A 23,022-nucleotide genomic window follows, 5' to 3' on the forward strand; every position below is an offset into this window, starting at 1 on the left:
TTTGCATAAGCACAGTCCTTCACCCGCGAATATTTTGCAGCAGCGTGTCTATTGGATAGCTGCTGACGGATGGCCTTATACGGGCAGGCACTCAATTATGTGGGAGGCGTGACGATGAGGGACGCAACTCCACCTCACACGGCGACCGAGCTGCAGTTCCAATTATGACTGTTACATGTAGAATTTCAAAATGAAACCTGCCTAACTTTTGTAAGTAAGCTGTAAGGAATGAGCCTGCCAAATTTCAGCCTTCTACCTACATGGGAAGTTGGAGAATTAGTGAGGAGTCAGTGAGTCAGTCAGTGAGGGCTTTGCCTTTTATTAGTATAGATTTCTCCTTTGATGAGACAGATACTAATGTGGAGGAAGATATTTTTCAAGAGTTGATTCAGAGCAACCCACAGATATGCTTCACAGTAAGATGTCCTCCACAAGGACTTTTTGCTGACCTGGATGTTTCTGATGGTGTATAATTTCATTCAGAAATGTTCAAATGTCTTCATAAAATATTTGAAAATTAATCAATATTGATCTTTTCTTTTTGAAAAAACTATTTTCACCCCCTGCTACCTTAACACCAAGTACATGCACTGATGCGTTTTCAAACTCCAGTGATGTAGAAGGTTTGGGGAGAATACAGCCGGACCTGTCTGCAAGCTCAAACTCGAGTAACGCCTGAGAAGTTGGGAGGTTTGGTAAGTACAAACATTCTCTTCTATTTATTTCTAGTTTAAGGAATTAAGTGTGATTGAGACATGACGGCTTTGTGTTGTTTTTCTGTATGCAGTTTCATTAGGTGATTCAAGACTTTATTTTGCTGTTCAATACTGAAACATCTGCAAGATTGCTTGAGCAGTAGGAGACAGCATTTAAGCAGAAAGTCATCAAAGAAACAAAGTCTCTCACTTTGACATCAGAAGTTCAAAGTTATTTCAGTGCAACAGAGAAACAACAGTCTGAAAATGGTAAGTAGTGTTTTGAAATTTTAAATGACAGGCAAGGCTCTCTGTTCTACATACTAATTAATATTTCTGAGCATTGACCCCTTCTCATTTTCTATCAGACTGTAACAGCGACATTTCCTTTTTCTTGCTGCTGGTCTATTTGTTACCACCTTCTGCAGGAAGGAACGAGGCTACAATCAGTCGAACTGATGCTGTTGACAGGCTTGTACATTTACATAAGGTAAATTTACTAATACAAGATCAATGTCTTTGCAATGTGGTGTACAGTCATAGATTTTTGTTTGGTTGATTGGTACTGAAGGAAGTTGTTCTCTTGCTTTTCACCCAAGACCAATATGTAATGTTTATTTTTTTAGTCTTATTGGTGACATGTAAATTTAATATCAATTTTAACCATATCGCAGTGGTCTGTACTTGTCTCTGCTTTCTAGCATATTATCTTCTTCCCTTTGAACATGACATGAATTACAAATACTTGTAAGTTATAATTGCTGACAACCTCCATACTTACTGTGTTAAATTTTAGGTGTAGCACTTTTCATATTTTCAACCTGATAGAATGTTATTCATTGTTTGAAGTGTTTAATGTATTAATGTATTCTGTTCTGTGTTGAAATTGCTGTGTATTTATTAAATGCATCATGCATCATTTTTTATAGTCCTGTACCAGCATTTAAGAACATTTCAGCAGGAGAGAAGGTCACCAACAATACTTACTTGCAGTAGGACAAACCAAGAAGAGAATCAACAATTTTTATGTGGTTGTGGGCAAGCAGCTCATCCCTTGTGCAGGAACCACCTCCCTGAGTGCCATTGATGAGCTTTCAAAGTTCGTTACGTTTTTAACGTCTCCAATGAAGAATCTCTGGCAAATGTCTAGAGCCTTTTATTTAATGCTATCCTTTTTAAATGATCACCACTAGCACTTATTTATTTTTTACACAATTGCCATGCATGTTGATGAGCTCAGTAATACAGAGCAGTGTTTGCAGAAAAGGATTAATAGCAGCTGTAACCTATATGTAAATATACAAATATGTACGTTAACCCTTGTATCCTCTATAAATTGCCATTGAGACTGGGCATTTTTATTTATTAAAATGCTCTTGGTGGGGAAACCTGATTTTTTTTTTGTTTTATTGGTTTTGAAATATTTTGTAAACAGTTTTGTTTAATAAAACAAACATTTTGAAAAGTCGTAATTCTTGTTTTTTTAAATCTGGTGTATAATGTGTATACATGAAACTTTTATTAATGTGACATTAGCTTCTAAATAAAATGAGGTGCAGTAACTTAATATTGCATCTAAAATAATACAATGCCAGATATAATGTACTAACACTCACTATTAACATTTTGACAATCCACACTTGTCAGGTGTTAAAATCAACACCGTAAGAGTTATTTTCTTAACACCAGCAGAGGGTTTCGGGAATTTAGTTTACATCAACTGTATGTTCAAAACATTACTAGTGTTAAAAAATTAACTCTTACAGTGTTGATTTCAACACCTGACAAGTGTGGAAAATGTAACACTACACAAAGTGTAACTTCAACTCGATTTGGTGTGGACCTATATAAACTCTGAAGAAGAGTTAAAATTAACACTGTAGGTGTGAAATTAACACTTTGGATTTTGCTGTGTACTGAATGCAGGGTTTCTTTCCTATGTGTCAGGTTAATTATTATTTAATATGTCATAATTCCAGATCGGAGGCGTGACCACGGGGGGGCTGGGGTGGGCACTACCCCCCAGAGACAAGCCGTGCCCACCCTGCGAAATGCTCTGTCTGTTTAGTGAAAACTCTGAAGAACAATAACATTTGATTTTCAAAACTGAGTTGCTTTCCGATTAGACAGGCACCGTGCTGCTCACAGTTCACTTCGCCGCACATTTTGCAGCACTATGCTTTGAACCTGTTGACCGCATTCTTTAATTAAAACAGCGTATACGTTCCATTCTTCTTTTATTTTCTGGTTGGTAACACCAAAGGCTATACATAGGTGGCTTTTGAAAAAGCAGACATCTTCAACCTCTGTCCCTCCGCGAGCTGCTGGCTCCACGGTTGAACCAAGCACCACTGCTACCAACACGCAACACAGCGCACCCACGTCGGGAACTGAAACTCCAAAAGATGTAGATAAGCCTACATAATCCTCTAGCTCTGCGCCCGTGTCAGGTACTCCAAACCTCTGCCTCTGGTCACAATCACAAAGGTGGGGGGGGAGGGACTTTTCCTTAAGTTCTTTATTGGTTTTGAAATATTTTGTAAACAGTTTTGTTTAATAAAACATGCTTTGAACCTGTTGACCGCATTCTTTAATTAAAACAGCGTATACGTTCCATTCTTCTTTTATTTTCTGGTTGGTAACACCAAAGGCTATGCATAGGTGGCTTTTGAAAAAGCAGACATCTTCAACCTCTGTCCCTCCGCGAGCTGCTGGCTCCACGGTTGAACCAAGCACCACTGCTACCAACACGCAACACAGCGCACCCACGTCGGGAACTGAAACTCCAAAAGATGTAGATAAGCCTACATAATCCTCCAGCTCTGCGCCCGTGTCAGGTACTCCAAACCTCTGCCTCTGGTCACAATCACAAAGGTGGGGAGGAGGGACTTTTCCTTAAGTTCTTTAATTACACAATCAAAAAAGATGCCAAACTTGCAGAAATTGTAAAATACATCTAGACAATGCAAAATACACATCCAATGTAATTCAAAATGAAATAATTGAGACTCTTGCCAAAATGGTGGTAAAAGATATCAGGACCAAATATGAAAAAGTGGACTCTCCTGCACTTTGCATTAAAAGTGATTGTACCAGTGATCACTGTGACATTGAGAATTTGTCTGTAGTGATTAGATTTGTCCAGAACTCCATCCCTGAAGAACACCTGATTGGCTTAATTGAACTGAATCAGCTTGATGCTGAGTATATTTGTAACCACATTCTGTCACATTTCTCTGAGCTAGGTTACAGCCCAGACAATTTAGTGTGTCAGTGTTTTGATGGTGCTTCTGTCATGTCTGGGGCAAGGGGTGGTGTCCAGGCTTTGGCACAAGTACATTCCATATGTACACTGCTACAACCAGCAGCTCCATTTAGCAGTGATACATGCAATGGAACCAGAACCTCTGGCTAAAACGTTCTTTGACTGGTCAAATTCATTGAACACATTTTGTCACAGACATTATGTTTCACACACATACAATACACCCACACTGGAAAGACTTCTAGAAATACGATTGACCAGTCAATATGATGTCACATAGTCAACAATGAGGAAGCTATAAGGGGGCTTCTCTCAGAGGTAGCAGAGGCTGGCACTGCCCCTTTTGACATTTGCATAGAGGCATGTGGTCTTCTTCAATTAAAAAAGCAGAATTTCTTCAATACAGGAAAATTCCTCCTTCATGTGCTTGGTATGCTGAAACCAGCCAATGCAATTCTATAGGTACAGGCAGTGGACTTGTTTACAGCTGGGGAGGTGGTGACAGTGTCACTGGCCACACTGATGGAGATGAGATGCCACTCATTCTGGGAGGATCATTTCTCTCAGTGTGAAAGTAGGACTACCAATTCGCTCAAAAGGAAACGGAAAGTTAATTCATAGCTTGATAATAGTATTGTCGTGTCTAAGCTCAGGCATGGTGACTCTGATGAACAAATTGCTCCTAATCAGCCTTTTAAAAGGGCTATGTTCAGCATTCTTGATAGAGCTATTGTGGAAATGCACACAAGATTCTGTCAGAGAAATGTTGAATTATTGAGGGCCACATCGCTTCTCCTGCCAAAATCAGTATTATTTCTTGATCATTCTCTCCTGAAACCTCTTCAGGCACTTGCAGGCACAGAGCAAAACAGCATGAGCTTGCAAAATGAAATTGCTGTGGCAAAAGCAATGTTGATCAATAAACTGGCAGCTGATGCTAATCTCTCTGAAGCATGCAAATGCATTCAGCAGTACAAAGAGGCCTTGTTGCATTCGCTATATGTCACAGCACTCATCATTGGTGTGTCTTCAGCCACATGCAAAAGCTCTTTCTCTACGTTGAACTGCATTCTCACTCCACTCCGCCGAACAACGCTGCATTCAAGGAAGAGAAATTTAGTCATTCTGGCACATGAGAAAAACATCACAGAACATCTAGACATGAATGAATTTATTTCAGAATTTGCCAAGAGTAACCGCAGACTGGTCCCGTAGATAATATCCAGGTTAAACACTGGAAACTGATATCCTATAGCCTCCCTAATGACTACAATGAGCCACGTTTCTGTTCTTGCTCTCATATGTTGTTCCATTTGCTCTGTTAATTTTATTGAACAGTAGGTTATGATTTATGCCACAATTTTTGCTTTTATATGTTATATAAAACTATGTTGTTATTATTATTTGACCCCCCCTACAAAAATGGCGATGGATGGATGAATATTTTTTGCCCCCCCCCAGACTAGCCAAATGCCCACCCACACATGATGTTCTGGTCACACCTCTGTTCCAGATCAAACGTGAGCACAAGGAGAACATAGGAACAGGTTAAAGTGAAGTACAAGAATATACTTCAAACTGGTAAATATTGATATATAACTATTTAAAGAATTGTTGACATAATTAATCATATATAATATAAACAACATTAATTTTAAAGCTAATAAGAAGGCAGACAAGCAAAAAACAGGTGGAGGTCCACACGGTCCAGACCTAACCCCTGCAGAAGAGTTGGCTCTCCAGCAAAATGCCCATCGCCCTGTTTCTGAGGGCTTTCCAGGAGGAAGTTCCTCCTCAGAACCAGTAGCAGGATGCATTGGTCACTTCATTTCAGGTAAAGGATGGTCATTGCATATATTTGTCCTCAATGTGTGCCATAGGTATGTTCCATTTAGCCCTCTTTTTTTGTTGGGTCAGTTGCAGGGAATGTCATATCCCTAGAACTTGTGTCTGACCAATGGGATATTGATGAAGGTCAAATATTTTATGAAGACACTGAGTCTGATTATTCTTCAGGAGGAGAGGTAAATTTTCCAAATGTTTGATCAAACTGCACTCTGATCAGCCCCATGTGCCCAAATCACATCTGGAAATCCTGGGTAATAAGAATGTTAGGCTGATTGTGAGATTCTTTATGGAACTGTGGGTGTTTTTGCCTGTGTATGACCTACCTGCAATGGCATGAAACACATCTTTTATTGTCTGCACACACAGGTGTCCAGGAAACACAATGAAAACCTGAAGGAAATATTTCAGAGCCAAACAGACTTTACAAATTGCCTGGCAAACTGCACTTTTAGATAGATTTTCCGCATCGCCTACAGTATGTAAAAAAAGTGCTGTTTGCAAAAAACCTCAAAGCAATGCATACTGTCTGAATGGTTGTGAGAACCCGACTTTGCCTATAGTTTGACTTTGAATATAAGGCGCTAATAAATCTTTGAGGTACAATATTCCCCCCCGGGTAAAGTGGTATCTTTCGAAAAGAATTCGCAAAACCCTCTCCATATGAAATTCTCTTCTTATAATTTGCGCACCAATATGAATTGGTCGCTCATTCATGAACGGCAAAGCCATGGCTGAATAAATTCCACGCACGGACACTGATTAAGTGTGTGAGCTAATCTTTGTTTACACAGAACAAACCTGCTCTGAGCAGGTTTGAGGATTTGGATGTGCTGCTATGACAACACATCCAGCAAGTGTTTCGAAAAACCGACAGATCCAGGATCATGCCAAATTGTCAACAATTACATCCGGCTAAACGAGTAATCCACGTACGAAAAATACCCCCCAGAAGTACCACATTGTTTATTGATGTTGTTTTACTTTTATGTACATTATGCAACAAGTTTCTTATTTTGCCATTTGTGTTGCCACTTGTAGGGAAATATCACAATCTGAGCAATGGTAATCTTTTTCTATAACATGTAAACTTACTTCTAGTCGTTCCAAAATAATCTATCACAAAGTAGTGTCAAAACACATTAGAGGGACTTTTTTTTCAATATTGTAGCATTAGCTGGCTTCTGAATTTTGTTGTTGTATTTTGTTTCACCCTTTGGTTTAGACATTTGAAAGATTTAACTCTAATTTTTATCTATCCAAGATATCCTGTATTTAGTCAACCCTGGAGGATTTAATTACAAGTATATTAAACGCATGAGCATGAGACCAAAGGGTCAGAATGAGAAGGATAAGGTAGCTAAAGATACTTGAAAGTCTAAGCTGGCATAAAGTTCTCATTTCAGCCTGCCACAGACTGACATGGAGGAGACAGGTAAAGGGCTAGATCAGCGAGGACCTCACGCTACAGCCTCTGTTCCAGCCGACAGCAAATGTGGAAGCAAAACTACAAGTGAGTCTGGCAATGCAAATGCGCAGATCCCAGTCAGGATATCGGAAGCAAGTATGGTCTCTTTAGCCCCACTGTCAACTACTACCAACACTCCCTGCGAGTCACCTGAATCAACTCCAACAGAATGCATAACTTTGCTTTCAGAAAATGGAAATGAGCTATATGAGCTGAAGGTGATGATTGCCGTACTCAGGGGAAAACATTAAAAGATGTAAAGAAGGATATACACAGAAAAACAGACAAAACTGGCATTAGAATGGACAGCAGAATAGTCAGCAGAAAATTCAGGAAGTAAAAGATCAGAAGATATGCCCAAGGAATAAATTTGATGTAAATTTTAAAAAAATTCTAGCAAGTATTATCTGGCCAGTAAAATAAGAGTACTCAACGATCAAATGGAACAAGTTAAGAAAACACTTATGTCTCGTATTGCAGAAGTTGAGCAATCAACATTTGCTGTTGACAAAAAAGCAACAATAAAGAATCTGAATGCAAAGTGCTCAGTGATAAATTAGCTGCATTGGAAGATAAATCAAAGGCCTCTTGGAAAACCATGAAAGGCCAAACCCAGTGAAATGAATATCTGAATTATTTTCTAAAATAATTGGAGAGGACTGGATTCTGATAGTTTCTGAAGATTACGCATATGTGGCTCGGCCTCATTGTCCGCTTCGACTAACTACAAGTCAAAGAAAACATGATGTCAATTCTCAAACAGAAAGAGGAGATTATATTTAAAATTTACCGTATTCATATTTTCCTAGATTTCTTTCCTTCTCCAGCTGCTAAACGAGCTGCATTAAACAGAGCTTACACAAAGCTGAAATCAGATACAATCTCTAGTTTCCAACCAAATTGAAAGTGATTACTGATGTCCAATTCTACATCATTAGTTACCCCAAAGAAGCAGAAAAAGAGCTAAAAAGGCTGATCTCAACATCGTTCAGAATGTGAACATGAGTTGTGTTGTGTCCTGATAATGCAAAGAATATTATGCCCTAACTATACATTCTATTTGTTTTTGGGCCATTCTATTTGTATTTTTTTTACAGTTGCTATTTTGAAATTTATTGTTAAATTTATGTATGTTTTGTTAACCATTACATTTTTTTGGTTTTATTTCCTAAAGGGACTGTTTAACATAATATGCTATGTTTATTGTATTTGGATTCTACTCTCATAAGATATTTCAATTTTACTTTTAATCCTATCTACACCACTACTGGGGGTTTGCATGGGCATGTCAGAGGACTTGGACTCTGTGAAGTGTGGTCTAGCCTCACTTAGGGAGACAATGTGAGGTAGGCCTGGAGAGTGAGGAAGAGAGCAATTTACTTCTTATCTCTCCTTTTTACCCAAACAAGCATAAGTGCCAATATAATAATATGCCATAATACGTCACAATGATATGAAATGAAAGTTAAAAAAATTGTATGAAGCAATGTATAACCTTTACTTAAGATTATTACAAGATGATCTAAGACGTTCTCTGACCAAACAGTGAACTTTGTGAGCTGAAATGTTAAAGGTATCAGTGACAATATAAAGAGAAAAAAATTTATTTTCTCACCTAATAGGTCTAAATGACAACATAGTATATTTACAGGAGACTCACTTAATAAGTAAGGACCAGTTTGGTGCAAATTGGATTTGCCAAATCTTTCACTCCAGCTATACAAAGTATCTTAATATATAAAACAGACTTACTTATGGGATCAGACATATTATCTGATCCTGAAGGGCTATATGTAACAGTGATGGATAATTTATTTAAATCTAATTTTGATAAATATCTATGCACCTGTGGCTGATAGAGAGTTCAAAATTAAATTTCCAAAATGTATTAGGATCAAGGGCGCACGGTGGCGCAGTGGTAGCTGCTGCCTCGCATGTTCTCCCGTGTCTGCGTGGGTTTCCTCGGTGCTCTGGTTTCCTCCCACAATCCAAAGACATGCTGGTTAGGTGGATTGGCGATTCTAAATTGGCCCTAGTGTGTGCTTGGTGTGTGGGTGTGTTTGTGTGTGTCCTGCGGTGGGTTGGCACCCTGCCCAGGATTGGTTCCTGCCCTGTGTTGGCTGGGATTGGCTCCAGCAGACCCCCGTGACCCTGTATTGGATTCAGCGGGTTAGAAGATGGATGGATGGATGGTATTAGCATCAATTCATAATATGAACACTCATAAAATTATTATGGCTGGAGACTTTTAATTGTGTTTTAAAACGAGACCTGGAAAGGTCTTCAATTACAAAGATGACAACATCTAATACTGCAAAAATAATTACATAATTTGTAGTGGATCATAACTTTTCAGACCCATAGAGATTTTAAATCCAAACTCAGAAACAAATTCCTTCATCTCTTCAGTACATCATAGTTACTCAAGAACTAATTATTTCTTTATACTATCCAATCATGCAAGTACAATGCTTTTATTCTCCCGACCACGCTCTCTGATCATGTGGCTTAAATCACTATGCTCCACACACTCTTTTCATAGGTGGTGTCTTAAATGCATACTTCGAGGTCTCTGCAGGAGTGCTCTGGGAAACTCTGAAGGCTTTTTTAAGAGGACAGATTATTTCATATCTCTCCAACAAAAATAAATTGGAAAACAAGAAGGTGTCAGAGTTAATTAGTGAAATCACCAGAATAGAATAAGAATACACCAAGTCTCCAAATAAGGCACTTCATAGGGAAAGACAGGTTCTGCAATCAGAATTTAACCTCTTGACAACAAAAGTAATGGAACAGCTCATGTATAAATTGTGACATCATTACTATGAACACAGAGAGAAGGCTAATAAGATCTTAGCTCAACAAATTCACAAGTAGGAAATTCTCAACACGATAACAGAAATTACAAACACAGATGAAGATAAATTCATTGACCATAAAAATAAAACCAGACATTTAGAGAGTACTATGAGTCCTTCTACTCAGTTTATAAAAGATAAGACTCAATCTAATGAACTTTTGATGCATTACAAATACCACACTAAATACTCTTAGTGGAGTTTAATTGGACAAACCTCTGACACTCAAAGATAAGAATTACTGGATGCTATAAACTCCTTCCAAAGTGGGGAAAAGCCACAATCCCTGATGGCTACCCAGTGGAATTTTATAAAAAATTTCAGAACGGTAAGCTCCTCTACTATTAGCAACATATAGAAGCCAGAGACAACAAAGTTCTACCTCAAACTTTTTCACCAAACAATAATTACTATCTTTCCAAAGAGAAATAAGGACTTGTTATAATGAGCATATAATTTATAATTGAACTTATAGATCAGTTTCTGTTCTGAATAATGAATTTAAGATACTCTCTAGAGATCTAGCTGGAAGGATTGAGAAAGTGCTTCCTTCTGTAATATCATAAAGACCAAACCGGATTCATTAAAGGCAGACCCTTACCTTCTAATCTTCAATGTTTGTTAAATATAATATACTCATCTATAAAATCTAACACACGAGAGATCTTATTATTTTTGGACACAGAAAAATCATTTGAAATGGTTGAATCAGACTACCTTTTCACCACATTGTACAAATTTGGGTTTGGGACAAACATATGTGCACAGATTTAACTACTCTCTACACTAATGCAAAAGCTTCCATTCATAATAACAACATTATTTCAAATTACTTCAAACTAGAACATGGTACTTGCCCCTATCACCATTGGTTTTAGCAATCAACATTGAGCCATTGGCCATTTACTTTCAAAATCGCAGAGATAAAGGGAAGGACTTGAACAGAAAATATCACTATATGCAGATGATACAATACTGTACATATCAGATCTACAAACTTCCGGTAGTCCTTAATCATCATCTTCTTCTTTCGGCTGCTCCCGTTACCACAACGGATCATCTTCTTCCATATCTTTCTGTCCTCTGCATCTTGTTCTGTTACACCCATCACCTGCAAGTCCTCTCTCACCGCATCCATAAACCTTCACTTAGGCCTTCCTCTTTATCCTCTTGCCTGGCAGCTCTATCCTTAGTATCCTTCTCCCAATATATTCAGCATCTCTCCTCTGCACATGTCCAAACCAACGCAATCTTGCCTCTCTGACTTTGTCTCAAACCGTCCAAATTGAGCTGACCCTCTAATGTACTCATTTCTAGTCCTACCCATCCTTGTCACACCCAATGCAAATCTTAGCATCTTTAACTCTGCCACCTCCAGCTCTGTCTCCTGCTTTCTGGTCAGTGCCACTGTCTCCAACCCATATAACATAGCTGGTCTCATTCCTGTCCTGTAGACCACCCGTTTCACTCTTGCTGATACCCGTCTGCCACAAATTACTCCTGACACTCTTCTCCACCTACTCCACCCTGCCTGCACTCTCTTTTTCACCTCTCTTCCACAATCCCCATTACTCTGTACTGTTGATCCCAAGTATTTAAACTCATCCACCTTCTCCAACTCTACTCCCTGCATTCTCGCCATTCCACTAACCTCCCTCTCATTTACACACATGTATTCTGTCTTGTTTCTACTGACCTTCATTCCTCTCCTCTCTAGAGCATAACTCCACCTCTCCAGGGTCTCCTCAACCTGCTCCCTACTATCTCTACAGATCACAATGTCATCAGCAAACATCATAGTCCACGGGGGCTCCATTGCAAATAAGAAAGGGCTCAGAGACGATCCCTGATGTAATCCCACCTCCAACTTGAATGCATCTGTCACTCCTACCGCAGACCTCACCACTGTCACACTTCCCTTATACATATCCTGTACAACTCTTACGTACTTCTCTGCCACTCCTGACTTCCTCATACAATACCACAGCTCTTCTTGAGGCACCCTGTCATATGCTTTTTCCAGGTCCACAAAGACGTAATGCAGCTCCTTCTGGCCTTCTCTAAACTTCTCCATCAACATCCTTAGAGCAAACATTGCATTTGTGGTGCTCTTTCTTGGCATGAAACCATACTGCTGCTCACTAATCATCACCTCACTTCCTAACCTAGCTTCCACTACATTTTCCCATAACTTCATGCTGTGAAACATCAATTTTGTTCCCCTGTAGTTACTGCAGTCCTGCACGTCCCCCTTATTCTTAAATATTCTTCTCCACTCATCAGGCATCCTCTCACTTTCCAAGATTCCATTAAACAATCTGGTTAAAAACTCCACTGCCATCTCTCCTAAACACCTCTATGCTTCCATAGGTATGTCATCTGGACCAACAGCATTTCCATTTTTCATCCTCTTCATAGCTGTCCATACTTCCTCCTTGCTAATCCATTGTACTTCCTGATTCACTATCTCCACATCATCCAACCTCTTTTCTCTCTCACTGTCTTCATTCATCAACCTCCCAAAGTACTCTTTCCATCTGCTCAACACACTCTCCTCGCTTGTGAGTATGTTTCCATCTTTATCCTTTATCACCCTAACCTGCTGCACATCTTTCCCAGCTTGGTCCCTCTGTCCAGCCATTCGGTACAGGTCCTTTTATCTCTCCTTACTTTCCAACCTCTCATACAACTCATCATACCTTTTCTTTAGCCTTTGCCACCTCTCTCTTCACCTTGCGCCTTATCTCCTTGTACTCTTGTCTACTTTCTGCATCTTTCTGACTATTCTTCTTTGCCATCCTCTTCCTCTGTATACTCTCCTATATGTCCTCATTCCACCAACAGGTTTCCTTTTCCTCCTTCCTCATTCTAGATTTCACGCCAAGCACCCTTCTTGCTGTCACCCTTACGACATCTGCTGTAGTTTCCCAACTGTCTGGTAACTCTTCACTGCCACCCAGTGCCTGTCTCACCTCCTCCCTAAACTAAACCTTGCAGTCTTCCTTTTCAACGTCCACCATTTGATCCTTGGCTCTGCCCTCACTCTCTTCCTCTTCTTGATCTCCAACGTCATCCTACAGACCCCCATCCTGTGCTGTTTAAAAACACTTTCCCCTGCCACCACTTTGCAGTCTTCAATCTCCTTCAGATCAACTCTTCTGCATAGGATGTAATCTACCTGTGTGCATCTTCCTCCGCTCTTGTACCTAACCCTATGTTCCTCCCTCTTCTTAAAATACGTATTCACCACAGCCATGTCCATCCTTTTGGCAAAATCCACTATCCTCTGACCTTCTTCATTCCTCTCCTTGACACCATACCTACCCATCACCTCTTCATCTCTACTGTTCCCTTCACCAACATGCCCATTGAAATCCGCTCCAATCACCACTTTCTGTCCCTTAGGTACACTGTTCATCACTTCATCCAACTCACTCCAAAAATCTTCAGTAGTCCTTAATGCACTAGCAGAATTTCAAAAGATATCAAGTATCAAAATTATTTTAGTAGATAAGTTTAAATACCTAGGGGTAAACATCACAAGAAAATATAATGATCTTTTTCAAAACAATTTTGCTATCATCATGGAAAAAAATTAAACAAGATGTAAACAGATGGTCTACCCTCCATCCTACATTAGGGGGGAGAGTCAACAATGTCAAGATGAACATCCTTCCCAAGCTTCTATTTCTATGTCACAGCATCTCCATATATATTTCACAATTCGTTCTTTAAGAAATTAGATTCACTTATAACCTCATTTTTTTGGGATATGAAATGTCCATGCAACAAAAGGGTGATTCTAGAAGAACCTTAAGTAGAATGCGGCATGGCACTACCTAACTTTCAATTTGATTATAGGGCAGCAAATATACAAGCTGTAAAGACTTGGAATTGACACAAATTGATGAACATACATAAGCCTGGACTTGAATAGAAATAAAATCTTGGTGTACTTCTTTTTATGCTCTGCTCTGTGCCTCAGTAAATATAAATTACCATCAATATACTAATAATACAATTGTCCATGCAGGAACAGCTTTAAGGCAGAGAAGTTTTTATCTGTTGCAACTCTACATGATAATCACCTTGCTCTACCCTTTCAAACCTAGACAGTATTTAACTTTTGGAAAAGTTTGGTATTTATATGCTTAGAGAATTGCATATCGATAATGTCTTTGCGTGTTATAAACAATTACACTTCAAATTTAACTTCCCATCAACAAAATTTTTGCACTACTTTCAAATCAAAAAACTTTGCTAAAAGTTCCGCTCACCCCCTGACCCAGTTCTATTCCAGAAGATATATTGATCAGTTTTGAAGACTCAGACATCATTTCAATAATATATAAAAATATTTTAAAGTTACTTCCTTTCAAAGATCCCTGGTACATTGGGAAAGGAAAGGCAGCCATGCGTAGAATAGCTCCATATGTGCAAATTATTCAACTTAAAATCTTTTATCGAGCACATCTATCTTGGTTAAAATTGTCATAAATGTATCCAGGCCAAGATTCAGACTGTGAATATTGAGATTTAGCTCCAGCCTCACTAGGCCACATGTTTTGGGGATGCACCAAATTAACATCATTCTGGACAAAAATCTTTGCATGCCTATCAGACAGGCCTTGGTGTAACAGTCACTCCTAACCCAGCAGCACTCAGCAGCTGTTTTTGGTGAACTCTCAGATGGGCTTAAAATAGAGAAGGACAAGTTGATTGTAATTGCCTGTACCAAACTACTTATCTTGCTCAATTTTAAGAATCCCAGCCCACCTGCCATAAATTAGTGGGCAAATGATGTTCTATACTGTTTGAAATTGGAAAAATCAAATTCTCATATACAGAATTTGTTAAAAAATTTATTAAAATATGGCATGATCTAATTAATAAAACTTTAGAATACGTTTTTATATCGGGGGAAAGGACATTCTCCCTTCTTTATTGTTTTAAAATAAATTGCTGTTGCTATTGGCCCTGCTCTTTTTCTCTTGGGCAAGAATTGAAATCAGGTTTGTTATATACTGAGCAAAAAAAGAAACGTCCTCTGACTTTCAACTGTTTTTACTTTCAGTAAACTTAATGTGTAAATATTTGTATGAACACTAAAAGAGTCAACACCATAAGACATAAACTAAAAATGTTTCACAATGTGTCCCTGAATGAAGGGAGGCTCAAAATCAAAAGTACCAGTCAGTATCTGGTGTGGCCACCAGCTGCTTGAAGTACTGCAGTGCATCTCCTCCTCATGGACTGGACCAGATTTGTCAGTTCTTGCTGTGAGATGTTACCTTACTCTTCCACCAAGGCACCAGCAAGTTCCTGGACATTTCTGGGGGGAATGGCCCTAGCCCTCACCCTGCGATCCAACAGGTCCCAGACGTGCTTTATTCCTTCGACGATAAACACAAATCCGTCCATCACCCCTGGTGAGACAAAACCGTGACTCATCAGTGAAGAGCACTTTTTGACACTCCTGTCTGGTTCAGCAAAGGTGGGTTTGTGCCCATAGGTGGCGTTGTTGCTGGTGATGTCTGGTAAGGACCTGCCTTACAACAGGCCTACAAGCCCTCAGTCCAGCCTCTCTCAGCCTATTGCGGACAGTCTGAGCACTGATGGAGGGATTGTGTGTTCCTGGTGTGACTCGGGCAGTTGTTGTGGCCATCCTGTACCTGTCACGCAGGTGTGATATTCGGATGTACCGATCCTGTGCAGGTGTTGTTACACGTGGTCTTCCACTGCGAGGATGATCAGCTGTCCTTCCTGTCTCCCTTTAGCGTTGACTTAGGCGTCTCACAGTGCGGACATGGCAATTTATTGCCCTAGCCACATCAGCAGTCCTCATGCCTCCCTGCAGCATGCCTAATGCACGTTCACACAGATGAGCAGGGACCCTGGGCATCTTTCTTTGGGTGTTTTTCACAGTCAGTAGACAAGTCTCTTTAGTGTCCTGCGTTTTTAGAACTGTGACCTTAAATGCCTACTTTCTGTAAGCTGTTAAGGTCTTAGCGACCATTCCACAGGTGCATGTTAATTAATTGATTATGGTTAATTGAACATGCATGGAAAACATTGTTTAAACCCTTTACAATGAAGATCTGTAAAGTTATTTGGATTTTTAAAACATTATTGTTGAAGTACACAGTCCTGAAAAAGGGACGTTTCTTTTTTTGCTGAGTATATTTGACTCAATTGGATGTAATGTTCTTTTCTTTGTTGTAAAGGTAAGTTTTGATTATATGGAGTGTTATTTTCTTCAAATAAAATCTATAAAAAATGTTTTCCTTTTAAATCAATTGTAATTACGTGTTTGGGTGGCAAAAATTCAATTTGAAAAAGGATTTTGTGCCACGGATTAGCTTCCTTTTACAGTGGGAGAAGCCTGTATGCTCTCCTGTTAGCACCTACTCCACTAAACTACCACACAAATATTAAGATGTCCACTCACACTAAATATCACTGCTTCAACTTGTAGTTTTCAGTCTCATACTTTAGTGATTATAATGTGATTCGCAGGCAAAAAGAATATAGCCTGATGTATTTTACATTGGTAAGAACTATTTTGACTACATACCAAACAAGGGGAAATTTAGTAATTGTACTTAAGTACAATTGATCTCAGATGCTTTAAAACTTCTACTTGAGTAGTAGTACATTTACATTTCTACTTTGATCGACAGACGTGTCACTAATGACATCACTTCCGGTTCCAGACCATCTGAACCTGTCTTTTCCCGCTCTCCAGAATGAAAAATGCCTCTGCCACCATCTTGGAGCCAGTTGAAGATTGACTCATGTCTGAAAGACTAAAACTTAATTTTCTTGTGACGTTTACAATTGCCAGTGATATGGGGATCACTATGCTGGTGCCAACTCTTTATTTGTGTTTATTCTCATTATTATAACCCCCACATCCAAAACATTTGTTTTGGCCACTTTTTCCTGGAGAAAGCCAGAGTCTATTCCAAAAGCAGTTGATGAAAGGGAGGAATCAGCAAATGGCAAAATGCATGCTGGCTGTAAGGCAGACTCACAAGCACTCCCATACTTCTTTGCAAATGGCTAGTTTAGAGTTATTTTTTAACTTTGTAGAATATCTTTAGCTGTAGATGCGACATACAGACTCCCCACAGATGGCATTCCAGAAAATAAGTCATTATCCAATGGCGTATGGTATTAGTGAAACACATAGGTCTGCCATACTATTCAAGTTTAATATTTACATAATATAGTGGAGAGATTCTGCAAAAAAGTTACACAAACAATCAAAATATACTCCAGTTGGTAGAACTGAAAAGAATCAATGCATTTGTGAGTGCCAGGGTTCACAAAAGAAAACTAAAGAGCCTTGGGGTGTTTACGAGACTAAAGGAAGATCTTAATGTTGATGCCTTTTCTGGTTAACATCACACATTTTCAGTTCTAGAGCAGTGTTCATTTCTTTTTAAATTACAAAACAGGTTTACTTGTTTTTTCATCATTGTGTGAAGATGTGGCAGGTGGGTGTTTGCACAAATAGATGGAAACTTGATTCCAGCAAGTTAAGCTCAAGGCACAGAGTGTAAGACTGCAGAGCTTAGTCAGCAGGGCTATCTCAGGACGTGGACGCAGTACCAGTAATGAAGCCAAAGAAAGAGCAGACAGCCGTCTGAGCAGTCTAGTCTTGTGTTATAGAGTATGGTGAGTCACGTGGTTTAGAGTTCAATTCTGATTTTAATAAAATAAAATAAAATATATATTAAAAAAAGAGAGTTTAAATCTGGTGAAGATTTTCAATTATTTAATAGACTGAACAACAACTTCATTAAGGAGTGCAGTTATGTAGGTAAGGAATTATCACATTCACAGCATGAGAGCAGCTTTTGGTCTTCATAACAATTATAAAACATTAGTAGATTGATTATTAATCTCTATGCAACGCAGCATATTGAAATGAGGGTAAATGACTTGTTAATATGAAGGTCTCACAGGTCTCATACTAAATATGTAACAGCAAGAGAAATAACAACAACAACAACAACATTTATTTATATAGCACATTTTCATACAAAAAGTAGCTCTAAGTGCTTTACATAATGAAGAAAAGAAAAATAAAAGACAAAATAAGAAATTAAAATAAGACAACAATAGAAAAAGAGTAAGGTCCGATGTTCAGGATGGACAAAAAAAAACAGAAAAAAAAAACTCCAGACGGTTGGAGAAAAAAAAAAATCTGCAGGGGTTCCAAGCCATGGGACCACCCGGTCCCCTCTGGGCATTCTACCTAACATAAATGAAGTAGTCCTGTTTGTAGTTAGGGTTCACACGGAGTCACTTGAGGTTAATGGTCATACAGACTTCTGGCTTTTAATCCATCCATCATTGTTGAAACATCACGGTGCTTTGAGCTTGCGCCACCACCAAAAGGATACCAGAAAAAGAAACAGAAGAGAGAGTAGAGGTTAGTACGGATTTTAGAGCTACCATGAATAGTTATTATAATGAGTTGGATATACAGAGTATCATGATTTTGATCACAGTGAAGTTATGGGAAGGCCATGTTAAAATAATGTGTTTTCAGCAGTGTTTTAAAGTGCTCTACTGTATCAGCCTGGCGAATTCCTATTGGCAGGCTATTCCAGATTTTAGGTGCATAGCAGCAGAAGGCCGCTCACCACTTCTTTTAAGTTATGTTCTTGGAATTCTAAGGAGACACTCATTTGAGGATCTGAGGTTACGATTTGGAATATAAGGTGTCAGACATTCCGATATATAAGATGGGGCGAGATTATTTCAGGCTTTATAAACCATTAGCAGAATTTTAAAGTCAATCCTGAAAGACACAGGTAACCAGTGTAATGACATCAAAACTGGAGAAATGTGCTTGGATTTTCTTTTCCTAGTTAGGATTCTAGCAGCTGCATTCTGCACTAGTTGCAAACGATTTATGTCTTTTTTGGGTAGTCCTGAGAGGAGTGCGTTACAGTAATCTAGTCGACTGAAAACAAACGCGTGAACTAATTTCTCAGCATCTTTTAGTGATATATGAGATCTAACTTTAGCTATTTTCTTGAGTGAAAAAATGCTGTCCTAGTGATCTGATTAATATGCGATTTAAAATTCAGATTACAGTCAACAATCACCCCTAAGCTTTTTACCTCCATCTTGACTTTTAATTCTAATGTATCCAGTTTATTTCTAATAGCCTCATTGTATCAATTATTGCCAATCACTAAGATTTCAGTTTTCTCTTTATTTAACTTGAGAAAGTTACTATTCATCCATTCTGAGATACAAGTCAGACATTGTGCTAGTGAATCAATAGAATCGGGGTCATCAGGTGCTATTGATAAGTACAGCTGTGTGTCATCAGCATAGCTGTGGTAGCTCACGTTGTGCCCCGAGATAATCTGACCTAACGGAAGCATGTAGATTGAGAAGAGCAGCGGACCCAGGATAGAGCCTTGTGGAACACCATATTGGATATCATGTGTCTTCGAGTTGTAATTCCCACAACTAGCAAAGAATTTTCTCCCTGACAGGTAGGATTCAAACCAATTTAAGACACTGCCAGAGAGGCCCACCCATTGACTAAGGTGATTTCTAAGAATGTTGTGATCAATGGTGTCAAATGCAGCACTCAGATCTAAGAGGATGAGAACAGATAAATGGCCTCTGTCTGCATTTACCTGCAAATCATTTACTACTTTAACGAGTGCAGTTTCTGTGCTGTGATTTGTTCTAAAACCCGACTGAAATTTATCAAGAATAGCATGTTTATTGAGGTGGTCATTTAACTGCATAATGACTGCCTTCTCCAGAACTTTACTTAAAAAGGCAGGTTGGAGATGGGTCTAAAATTTTCAAGAGCCAAGGGGTCAAGATTATGTTTCTTAAGTAGGGGTTTAACTACAGCAGTCTTAAGACAGTCTGGAAAGACCCCCGTATTTAATGACAAATTTACTATGTCCAGAACATTATCAATTAGCACACCTGATACTTTTTTGAAATAATTTGTTGGTATTGGGTCAAGGAACCAGGTGGAGGGTTTTAATTGAGATATTATTTTTTGTAAATCAGATAAATCTATCCTAGTGAAAGAGTTTAATTTGTTTATAACGGAATGCTGGGGCTTAGGAGGATCCTTAGTGTTGGGGAGATATACTATGTTATTTCTAATATCATTCATTTTTTGGTTGAAAAATACAGCAATAGCCTCATAGGTTTTACTGGAAGTACTTAGGAGGCATTCCTTTGAGTTACCTGGGTTTAGCAGACACTCAATCGTAGAGAATAAGACTCTGGAATTACAAGCATTGTTATTTATACTCTTAGAGAAATAGCAGCACCTCTTAAGACGGACAGTGTTATTGTATTCTGTTAATTTAACTTTTAATATGTGTCTCACTTAAGCCTAAACTGTTACCACATATATATATACAATGATCCCTTGCAATATCGCACTTCAACTTTCACGGCTTCACAGCATCATGGATTTTATATGTAAGCATATCTATAATATATATCACAGATTTTTTGCTGGTTCGCAGATTTCTGCAGACAATTGGTCTTTTAATTTATGGTACATGCTTCCTCAATTGGTTTGCCCAGTTGATTTCATACAAGGGACGCTATTGGCAGATTGCTGAGAAGCTACCCAATTAGAGCATGTATTATGTATTAAATAAAACTACTCAATGATATACGATATGCTTCCAGCGCGGTGCTTTGCATACTTAAAAGCTCTAACAGCACGTATTGATTTTTGATTGTTTGCTTTTCTCTCTCTCTCTGACATTCTCTGCTCCTGAATGAGGGGGTGTGAGCAAAGGTGCTGTTCGCACACAGGTCTAGAGAATACAGACGATCCTCTAAAAAATGCTGAAAGACTACCTTCAAACTGCTCCCTTCTTGCGGCTGCTTTGTCACGTGGTGCTTCGCATACTTAAAAGTCTGAACAGTACATACTGATTTTTGATTGTTTGCTATTCTCTCTCTGTCTCTCTCTCTCTCTCTCTGACATTCTCTGCTCCTGACATGCACTCCTTTGAAGAGGAAGATATGTTTGCATTCTTTTAATTGTGAGACAGAACTTTTGAAAAAGAGGGATAACTATATATATATATATATATATATATATATATATATATATATATATATATATATATAGTTTCCTCACTTATAAAGAAATGAACAGTCTCTATTTTTTACGGCAGTTTCATTTTAATGGAGAGAGACAGAATATCAACCAAAAATCCAGAAAAAACACATTACTTAAAAGTTACAAACTGATTTGCATGTCATTGAATGAAATAAGTATTTGATCCCCTACAACCCAGCCAGAATTCTGGCTCCCACAGATTGGCTGTGTGCCCATGTGGAACACAGATTACAGTCAATTAATCAATCAATCAATTACAGATACTGCTGATCTCAACTCGTTATGTGTATAAAGCACATCTGTCCACAGAATGAATTTCTTTCATTCCAACCTCTCCACCACCATGGGCAAGACCAAAGAGCTGTCAAAGGACTTCAGGGACAAGATTGTAGACCTGTCCAAGGCTGAAATGGGCTACAAGACCATCACCAGAAGCTTGCTGAGAAGGTGACAACTCTTGGTGCGATTATTCGGCCCCACTATATATATACAGTGGAACTTCGGTTTACGAGTGTTTTGGAAGACGAGCTAAATTTTTTAATAAATTTTGACTTGATAAACGAGCGATGTCTTGCAATACGAGTAGTATGGATACACTTTGTCTGCTGAGCGTCATGTGATCACAACTGAGCTGATGGTTCTTCTCTCTCTCTGCGATCTTTTTGGATGTGCTTATACGGCAAACTGCTACAGCGCTGGGAGACTGCGATTGCTTTGGGACGCTCTTCCGCATGTCGTCCCATTGGCTGGAATCCCACAAGAGTTTAGAAACTCACTCACACCAGCCATGATTCTTTTTAAAGGTAAAGTGCAGGTTAATTTGTTTAATGTATTTTTACTTTATATTTTGTATTAATCATTTTTATATGAATAGTTTTGGGTTGTGGAACGAATCATCTGAGGTCCCATTATTTCTTATGGGGAAATTCACTTTGATATACAAGTGCTTTGGACTGCAGTTTCCGGAACGAATTATGCTCGCAAACCGAGGTTCCACTGTATATATATATATATATATATATATATATATATATATCGTGGTCCCCGGCCGGGACGCCCAGGAGGACCGGAGGAGGGCTTGTGCCTCCTCCAGACCACGAGGGGGCGTCCGCCCTGGTTATGTTGGGGGCCTCGGATAAAGGGCTTGGAAGCCCAGCCCTGTAGGAACCCGTGGCCACCGCCAGGTGGCGCCCCAGTGCCTGAATATCCCGGGAGCCCAGCACTTCCGCCACACCAGGAAGTGCTGGGGGGAAGACGACAGGGACACCCGGACGCCTCCGGGTGCGCAGCCGACACTTCCGCCACACTGGGGCGTGGCTACGGAGGAATGCCGGGAAGCAGCTGGAGCCCATCCGGGTTCCCATTTAAGGGGCCGCCTCCCTCCAGTCAGAGGCGAGAGTCGGGTGGAAGAGGACGGAGCTGAGAGAGAGGACGGGAGGTGGCCAGGAAGGCATTTTGATTGTGAGGCCTGGACATTGGGGGAACGGTGCAAGAGGCACTGGGGAGTGCACTGTAAATAATTGACTTGTAAATAAAGGGTGTGTGGTGAACTTAAGATGTCCGTCTGCCTGTGTCCAGGTTCAAGTTCACAATATATATATATATATTGTGATAGATGGCTGGCCGTTCATCCCAGCCAATACCCCCATGTCTCCAAGGGGGAGCCCTCCCTGCAGCATGGAGGTGCCCCAAATGCCAGCAGGGAATTATGGACATTGGAGTTTTCCTTTACAGCCCTGCTGGATACCATA

The 23,022-nt window shown here is 39.4% G+C and overlaps 1 long non-coding RNA gene across 1 annotated transcript; it reads left to right on the top strand.

Annotated features, from left to right (window-relative positions):
- The first annotated feature begins 876 nt into the window (after nucleotides 1–876).
- On the top strand, nucleotides 877–2,008 carry LOC120526831. Its single transcript, XR_005633181.1, has 3 exons — nucleotides 877–965; nucleotides 1,124–1,185; nucleotides 1,625–2,008. It is a non-coding gene; the product is annotated as an uncharacterized LOC120526831 (long non-coding RNA).
- The last annotated feature ends 21,014 nt before the right edge of the window (nucleotides 2,009–23,022 follow it).

The sequence above is a fragment of the Polypterus senegalus genome, chromosome 3 (assembly GCF_016835505.1).
Source record: "Polypterus senegalus isolate Bchr_013 chromosome 3, ASM1683550v1, whole genome shotgun sequence".
In the NCBI taxonomy this organism is placed as follows: Eukaryota; Metazoa; Chordata; class Cladistia; order Polypteriformes; family Polypteridae; genus Polypterus; species Polypterus senegalus.